Raw genomic sequence first — 9,919 nt, forward strand, 5'->3', positions numbered from 1 at the left:
CCTTTTCTATCATAGAAATTAGTATCTATCTTAATATTAACATTTTTTTAGAAATAACGTTTTGTATACAATCAACATATTTAAAAAATTTACTGCATCTTGAATTTATAAAATTATACAGTTATACATAAATCACACATTATAATACAAAATTTAATTTAAAGCGACCAATTTCATAAATTACCATAATTATCGCAGTACATTTTATTCGGCCAAATGACATTCAAACAATAATTTGTAAGATTAATTTTAATTCACCATGTATATGTATTTATAAAACATATTTATAAGTTACAATTTAATTAAAGTTTTTATAATGTATAAATTAAATTTCATTATTTTACTGACTATCAAAACATGTATAATTTTTAGGCAGTAATATTGGTATTTGATATAACAGACAGTGGTTCATTTTCTGCATTATCCGCATGGCATGATAAATTAACTAAAGCTAAATATGATTGTGAGCCAAAAACTGTGTTAATCGCCAACAAATGTAAGTATTTTATATCGCCTGAAATATTAATATGTAATTTAAAAATTATCTCAGGATTTGTACTTCTATTCCGTTGATTTATAAATATTTTTTAATTAATTCAATTATGTGAATATTAATCATTGAAAATTCGAAGTTTTAAAGAGAGTTTAATAATTTGCATTATCTAAATGAATTCTTCTCAAAAAAATGTTTCATAATTTTTAATGAAATTTAAACTCACGAAGAGTATACATATATTTATAAATATGTATATTTTTATACATTTTATAGAATAAACAAGATTTCAAAGATATAATGATAAAATAAAGAAGATACACTTTGAACATATTATTATTTAGAGACATCTTTATTTTTACCAAATGCTTCAATCCAATGGGGGTATGTGGGACAAATGGACACCTTAGGCTTGAACAGCCACAACTTACTACATAATAGAGTCAAAGAGATAAAGTTAACACTATTAAAAAAAAAAAAAAATTATGCAGTTTAAATAACCAAAATACTATTTTAAAAAATTATTATTATTATTAAATTATGAAATTTTTGTTTAAACTTAGAAAAATTTTCATTTTTTTCCATAGTTGAGGCAAAATAAAATTAGAATACAAAATGCCACACTTTTANAGAATACAAAATGCCACACTTTTACTAAAATTACTCAACAAAATTTATTTTACTAAAAATATTAAAATCAAATTTTTGTAATGTGTATTGATTTTAATGAAATAAAATAATAAACTCTTTACAATTAAAATTCAACAAAATTATCAATCTTTAAAATAAATTATAAAAATATTATTGAATTATGTTCATTATTATAATATATCAGTTTTATTGTAAAAGCCTCACGAATAAATGTAACAAATAACATTTAAATTATTAATGATACATAACTGCCTACTTTCTTTAGGAGCAAAATGAATTCATAAAATTAATTTTACCCCAACTGACTTTTTTCAAATTAAATTTTAATTACTTACATATACGTAAACTGAAATCTGAATGAAGTTATTTAAAATAATTAAACTTATCTTAAATTCAGCAAAACGTCTATTTTAAATCTAATTTATTATTGATAAATTCGTAATTCTGATAACAACACTTTATATTATTGAAGGTAAAATAAAATATTTGATGATAGCATAAGAGATAACAATTTAAATGAAAAGTACCATTTTTTATTTAAAAACATATTAAATATAATTAACAAAATATATTTTTAAGCATAATTTTCATTTTTCCTCACAAACCTCTATAGTAATAGTAAAGTACTACTTAAGGTTAAACTATTTCTTACATACTCTAATTAAAATTAATAAATAACTTTGTCAATAATAAAGTTAAAAATATATTTGACATACTTTTTCAGTATTTAATAGAGCATTTTGAAATAATCGATGAGTTCAGAGAGTCCAAGGTCCTATGAATAAGTTTGAAACATTGACCACTGTTAGTATACGAGACATTTGGCTTTCGTTAAACTTTAAATCTACTTTTAATNGAGACATTTGGCTTTCGTTAAACTTTAAATCTACTTTTAATACAATTGTTACTATTTTTCCTGTAATTTAATTTTAAGTTACACTTTGAAGAAATTAAAAAACTTTTACTAATTATCTTATGATTAATTTTTTTAAATTATGTCATGTTATTTAATAATATTTCAAACAATCATAAGCATTTATCTCTAAACGTAAATTGTTTATACATTTTATCAATAGCGGATTTTAACTATTTGTCTGGGGATCGTAAAGAATAAAATTTACTTGTAATACATATTAGAATCTTACCCTACATATAATCTAATGTAAAAATGTCGGTTTGGGAGGAAATCTGGACCCCCTGATCACGTCTGTTTAGCCGCTACTGATTCACAAAACCTTAATTCGGACATGTTGTCTTAGAGCCCCTAGACAGTTACTAAATCAGAACTTATTTTCAGTAACATATTATAACTATAGGAGAAGTCCAAATAATTTTCAGAACTCTATGTTCTGTAAGATGTAGGGGAGTTACACCCATCTACTTTCCCTATTAAACATAACTTTATATTAATGGAAAAATTCAAATATCATGAATACCCACGTGAATATTCCTCTATTCCTCGTTGATCTTATATTAATTAAATTATCTGACGTATCAAGATGGACCCCTGAAATTATGGTCAAAAGTAATTGCTTTGTCTGACTAGGCTATAATATAGCCCTGCAACATCAAATTTTCATCGTGAATATTGTTAAGGAAAACAATTCACATTATAATTTCAGTCTTTTTGAAAGGCGTAATCTAACATGGTTACACATATTACCCTTAATAGTTGAAAAATATTTCAAAACTATTTTACTTTACCATATGAAGTAAGTATACGACTCCCTTTTTAATTACTACGTTAACAACTAAATGACATTGCATATAATTGCGCCTAAATACAAGAAGATCAATACAAGTTTAATATTATAAATACCATTTTACCGTAGAAAGAGCAATGCAGACTACCACTTTAAATACAAATACAGAATTTTTTAATGGCTCTTAAGTATTTATAATAATATATATATAAAATTATATATTTTAATAATTTCAATAATAAATCTTACTATCCTATTTAGATGTGAATCAGTAACGTTTGTCTCCTTAGTCAACAATGGCCTTATTTACTCTGTAGTAAATTAAATCATTGTTGTAAAATATAATTTTTATAACTAAACTAAAAAAAAATGTATAAAATTAATCATTGGCTAACTTATAAAACGCTTTACTTTTAATAATATATGACTAAACGGTATTCGCATAAATCTACTAACAATTGTTAAACTAAATATTTAATTGGATTCTAATACTTTTACACCATAACTTTTTTGAAGAAAAAAAAACAAGAGCTATTAAAAAAAATTATATGTGTTAATTGAAATGATTTATTTTTCAAATAATACCAGTACTGAGCCAGTGAATCTCACTGTTAAAAATGTACAGTTTTTTTATCAGAATATTATAGTTAAACTATTTTATGACGCTATTACCACTCATTAGAAAAAATGAACACTTTATTCATTAAGTACTCATCTTGTGAAGATCTAAATTTTGCAGTAGAATTATTTTACTAAATTTATCAATTTGATAAAATACATACAATACAGATACTTATAATTCCGCGCTTAAAGGATTTGAAAAATGATAAGTATTAAATTAAAATTTCTTATCATTATAATGTTATAAAATAATCGATTTCAATAAATATTTTGTATAATTAATCCTCCGAAGACAAATGTCTCTCGGAGCGATTTTCAAATTTAATTTATAGAACTGTCAAAGTATATTAGTTAAAATAATGACAAGTTCTAAAATAAAATAAGACGTTGTTTCATATTTTGATTATATTCTAAACATAATTAATTCTGATCTAAAATATTATAAAATGGTATTAGAAAACCTAAATAAAATGCTACCATCGTGAAATTGAAAATAGTTTTTACCATAGACTTTAATTTTTAATCATATTTTATAAACATAATAGACCAAATAGAAATTGTCTATTTAGTAAAATAGTCTAAAATTATGGTAAGTCATCTACATTAGATTTATTAGTGTAAAATAATTTTTTAGATTCAATAAGATGATAGGATCTTAAAAAATGAAATATCTTAGTCATGGGTTCAAAAAACTATAGATCATTTTATGATTTAAAAATTTACAATTTACTATTAGTGTTTGAACTCAAAATTATAGTAGTTATATAGCATTTTTTCTTTATTTTCACTTTGACAAACTCATAATTATCAATACCTGCTTATCTTTGCTCTAAAATAATAATGAATCGACAGTTATTACAAGTATAGTTTAATTTAAGAATATAAATTATTGTTTTAAAAAACAAAAAATACTGTACTTAAAATTAAACACCATCAATATATAATAAAAACATTGTACACGTGAATATTTAATTTGCTAGATTAAACATTTTAGATATATTGTATCATTAAATAAAAGCTTAGAGTAAATTTTTATGTTCACTGCTTCACGGAAAAAATAAATAAAATCTAGCACTTTGCCAGTTTACAGTAAAATTCCGTGAAAAATTGTGCATAATTCCTTTAATTGTTATTCATGTCGTCATAAAACTATTAAACAATGTATAATAATTGTAATTATGTAAAAAAATAAAATACTAAATGAAACAAACAAATTATACAAACGTATCTATTCTCGTTCCTCTTAAAAAGATTATGTGAATTTTGATGGTAAATTTATAACAGCATGTAACTTTTTGTAACACATGAATATGATCTTCTCAAGGTTGTTAAAAATAAATTCTTATTGAGAAAAATTATTCGTCGGAAGTGTTTAAATATGTTGTCATTATATCATTGTTGTCATCAATGAAACTCAAAGTATGAGTGAATTAAGCTTTTTAACAAAAAAATATGAATATGCATATTCGTTTTTTTGTGTGTTTAAATATACTTGCAGAAAAGCATATTTGAACTAAAAATTTACTCATGCCTTGAATTAAATTTTGAAACTCACATTTTATCTTTGTACAAAAATTTTTAATCACTAAATTATTTAATTTAATTAAAAAATATGTAAAAAATTGATATAGTTAAATATAATAAAACAATTAAAATATAACTTTTATTCAATTAATATGTATATGATCATATTTTAATTGAATCTATAAAAACGCAATTGTTAGATATAATCGTCAGTGACTTTAAGGTAAAACCTCGTGGTAGGAGAGGACAAAACTTTTTTTTTAGCCAGTGATATTATTTCCCTATGTGCACTTATAGGCTGAGAACGCTTGGTTATCAAGATGTACCTCACACTTTAACGGGACTTGCAAACTAAGTTTTTCATTAAAAAAATATTAAGAGCCCTATAATATTTTACTCGATGTTTCGCAATTTCTAGTACCAGTCCTGCTCATGGATATACTGAATACCCATTAATTAAATTCATTAATAGATAAATATTTCAAATGTTGGTTTAGGTGATTTGGAACACAAAAGAACTGTTACGGATGAAAAGCAAATACTATTTTCAAAGGAATTCAAAATTGGTATTACACAATCAGTTTCAGCACGTACTGGAGAAAATGTATGTAATAGTAAAATGTAAAAAGACGTATATTTTTTTTCAGCATTGATTTATAATGCACAAAATAAATAACTATACGAAAAATAAANCATGCACAAAATAAATAACTCTATACGAAAAATAAAAAACACATCATAGTAAATATCATACCTTCTCAGCTTCGCATCGAAGCTAAAAATGTTTTGCTTACAAATATTTTGAATTAATTAAATATTATTCTAAGAAAAACNAAATATTTTGAATTAACTAAATATTATTCTAAGAAAAACTATCACTTCCGCATTGAGTTGTAATAATTTACTTAGTCATATCAAAAATTATTAAGATTCTAAACAAAATATTTTTAACGCAAATCGAAGTGTTATTATTCATAATTTTAAATAGTCATTTGAAAAAGGTTTTAATCATCTCAAACAAGATAGATATACTTAAAACAGACAGAAGGTTTCTACGCCTATCCTCCATCAAATGTAATAAAATGTAATTATGTAGGTAGAGGATAAATAAGTATAATATACCTCAAGAAAAATGTTATTTCCTATCATATCCTTTAGAAGGTTGTTTCCCCGTAAAAATATTGACATTAACACACAAATGATAGCAGAAAAATAATAATTTATTCATACAAATAAATATTTAAAAATAAAATGTATAAATAATTATAACTAAATTTCTAACTTATAAAAAAAAAGGTGTTTGAACTATCAAACTTATTTGTTTTTTTAGATTTCGAGTACTTGGCAACATATTGCGGCTGATTGTCTAGGACTCAGATTAACAAAACTGGATTTAGAACAGAACTTAGTGAAACCTGTGCGAGCTGAAATTGCAACGACTATAAATCAACAACGAGCTTTATTGTCTAATTACAAACTTGAAAATACATTTTCATCAGTCTGTTCAATTCAATAAAATATGAAATGCCTTTTAATTAAAATAATAAGCTCAAATAAATTTAATAAAAATATAGTTGAATATGATTGCACATTTTGTAATGATTATATTGTAAATAATATTCATAATTGGTATTAGACAAAGATAAATTTCACTGATGGTATTTCGAAATTTATACTAAACTATTCATTGTAATGCCAATATTTTCTAAAAAGTAAAAAAATATTTTAAAAACAGTGTGTTTGATTTTTTTTTTTTTTGAGCTCTATTTTATTTTAAATTTATATCATTATCATATTACATAATATTAAAAATAACTTTCATTTTTTATAGATAAAGTTTCTTATTTGGTAAAAAGTTTTCGAAATTATTTTACTAACAATCATTTATCAAAACAAAATACTTTTTAACCAAAGAAGTAGGGTTTGTTTATTAACCTATTGCCCGGATGATTTGATCGTTCTTCATTTAACCGATTTTAACAAAACTTTTAGCTTTGATGTAAAACGAAGAAGGTATTAATTTTACCATGATGTGTTTTTTTTGTGTGTGTCTGTTGCCCCTTTTTCTCAGCTCTTACTGGGCCGATTTCTTTCAACTACACTTCAAAAGATCACAAATTGTATCTAGCTGAAGACATTACCCTCAAAAATTGAAAAAAAATCTCTTAATCAAATAAAAAGTTGCTTAACCAACTTTCTCCATACAAACAATTAACATCATTCATTTTTAATATTTTTAAAGTATTTCAAATTAGATTTGATATGATAAAAGTATTCAACTACAAAAGTAAATAATTTTACTTTGTAATTTATTAATTTTTTAACTCTATTTGTGTGTGCTACTACCAGTCCATAATATTCTAATTTTTTTTTGGTAACATGTTGCTATATAAATCATTTCTAAAAAAATGATTTTTAGTTTATTAAATTTAACAATAGATTTTTACTCTTGTAATTAAATTTTATAATAATACACCCAATTGTGTAGATTTTTTTAACAACTTTTTAACTGCTTCTTTTAGTTAAAGTAAATCATTAAAATTAGTTAAATTCTAAATATTTCAACTATAGTCTTTTTAAACACCAAAAGTTAAATAGAAATGATNAACTATAGAGTCTTTTTAAACACCAAAAGTTAAATAGAAATGATTACTAGTATTTCTATTTAAGTGATCTATTACGTTAAAAATACAAAAAAAATCGTGTTTTTCTAATAAATTTTCTGTAAATAGTAATTATACAATTTCCTGACTGCATATTAATCTTAACAATACCTTTTTTTCTATTTAATGATGTCAATTTTAAACTTGCAAATTGAGCTAATAGTTGTGGTATTAAATTCATTTTTTTTTATTAAAAACTTTCACTTTAAAGATAAAAAAAGTAGGTTAAANAAAACTTTCACTTTAAAGATAAAAAAAGTAGGTTAAAAATTATTACTTTTAACAAAATAATAATCATAATAAAAATATTTGAATGTTATAAATATTTTTTTATTATAAATATTTTCTGGGAGGATTTCTATATTATACTAATCAGGATATAATTAAGGAAATATAAGTTGATGTTGTTTTTGTAATTATCCACCAATTTCTTAGAATTAAACACTATCTACAGATTTGCATCGAAACGACCTCACTGTGCTACCGTTTTTTTTTTTACTATTACCACAAATGTTTAGCTCATTCTTTTTGTCTTTCATTTTATCAAACAATACGTTAAAATAACACAAATCATATCCAATTGGAGAAATTACCCTTAGAAATTTAAAAAAATTCCCTCAATCCCCGTTAACGATGGAAATCCTCAACAAATTACGATTTAAAGTCGGAATATATCTGTATTTTTAAACTTTTTTTACTTAAAACTTTCATAACTTTTTAAAAATGNCGATGGAAATCCTCAACAAATTACGATTTAAAGTCGGAATATATCTGTATTTTTAAACTTTTTTTACTTAAAACTTTCATAACTTTTTAAAAATGGATGAATCAACACAATTTTTTTTTATAAATACCTTAGATATTTTCTTTTCTTTTGCTATTTTTTTTTAAAGTTAACTTTTTACTTGCCCACTGGAAGGATTCAAAATAGTCATTTTTGCATGAAAAGTTAACCTTCTCAACTTAACTTTTAATATGTTCCAGAAAACTCCAATCTGCAAACATTGTTGAAGATGTTAAATAAAATATTTCAAGTTAAAAAAAATTGTCTCAACGATTTTTTGTAAATAAATGGTTCCCGAAGTTAAAAATATTATTTTTGTGTAAATAATAACCTCATAGTTAATAGAATGGGGATAAAATTAACCTCCTCGTTAAAATAATAATCATAATAAAAATATTTGAATGTTATAAATATTTTTTTATTATAAATATTTTCTGGGAGGATTTCTATATTTTTTGGTATGTGTATTATAAATTTATCAATAAAGAAATGTTGCACTTCTAATAGCAATAAGCTTGAAATTAAACCTAGAATTTCCACCATTGATAAAATGTTAAGTTGAACTATTTACTTTTAGACGCACTAACCTTTACTTACCTTGAGGTATAATTTCATACTGAATTCCTTTCTTTTATTTTTCATAATAAAAGACTCATTAAAATTTATTATATTGTATTTAATACGCATTTATCGCAATTAATACATTAAGTTAAACATTTCCTTGAATGTGAAGTTTGATCCTCACAAAAAAAAAAATTAATTAAAAATATAAAATATTATCTATTAAATTCAGTCATAGTTCATATTATCAAAAATACGTAATTAAAGTAATTTAATCTGAAATTATATCCAAACAGTTTATTATTGTTTACTATTTAACATTTAATATCCAAATTGTTTTTATAAAACTTATTATTATGAAAAAAAATTCAAGTTATATTCATAAATTAACTATGACTTTAAAATGATCATTCATAGTAACGATAATGATAATCATACAATAATTGGACTCATGTAATTAATTAAAATGCAATAATCATTAACGTTAATTGAAATTTTATTTATGTTACATAAACATTCAAATCATCAATTAAACTTTCAACTTAAATAAATATCCTTAGCTTTATCAAGCATAAAACTTATACTTGAATATGCCAATATAACTTACCCCAATATTAGCTGTCTTTTACTGTCGTTAAAATAATGAATATACGTACGTTAAGTGACCACATGGTCGTCTTTGTTTTGTATAATAAATGATGTACATTTCTCATTCGACAAATAATAATCAAAAATTTATTTTAAAAAAGTGCTGTTTGGAAAAATATAAAAATTAAAATAAAGTATATGTTACTGGCATTTATTTAACTTTCATCGAAGCACAAAACAAACATGTTTTTATAAGAAAAAAGGTAATATTTTAGCCAAAGCTAGAAGTGAACAGTGTCGTTGGGAAGCCGGTTAGGCTTTTTCGATGGAC

General features: G+C 23.1%; 1 pseudogene; it reads left to right on the plus strand.

The window, feature by feature from the left end:
• The first annotated feature begins 357 nt into the window (after positions 1-357).
• Positions 358-6,680, plus strand: LOC126901052 (uncharacterized; annotated as a pseudogene).
• Positions 6,681-9,919: the final 3,239 nt, after the last annotated feature.

Source organism: Daktulosphaira vitifoliae, unplaced genomic scaffold (genome assembly GCF_025091365.1).
Source record: "Daktulosphaira vitifoliae isolate Bord-2020 unplaced genomic scaffold, ASM2509136v1 Scaffold_3, whole genome shotgun sequence".
Taxonomy (NCBI): domain Eukaryota; kingdom Metazoa; phylum Arthropoda; class Insecta; order Hemiptera; family Phylloxeridae; genus Daktulosphaira; species Daktulosphaira vitifoliae.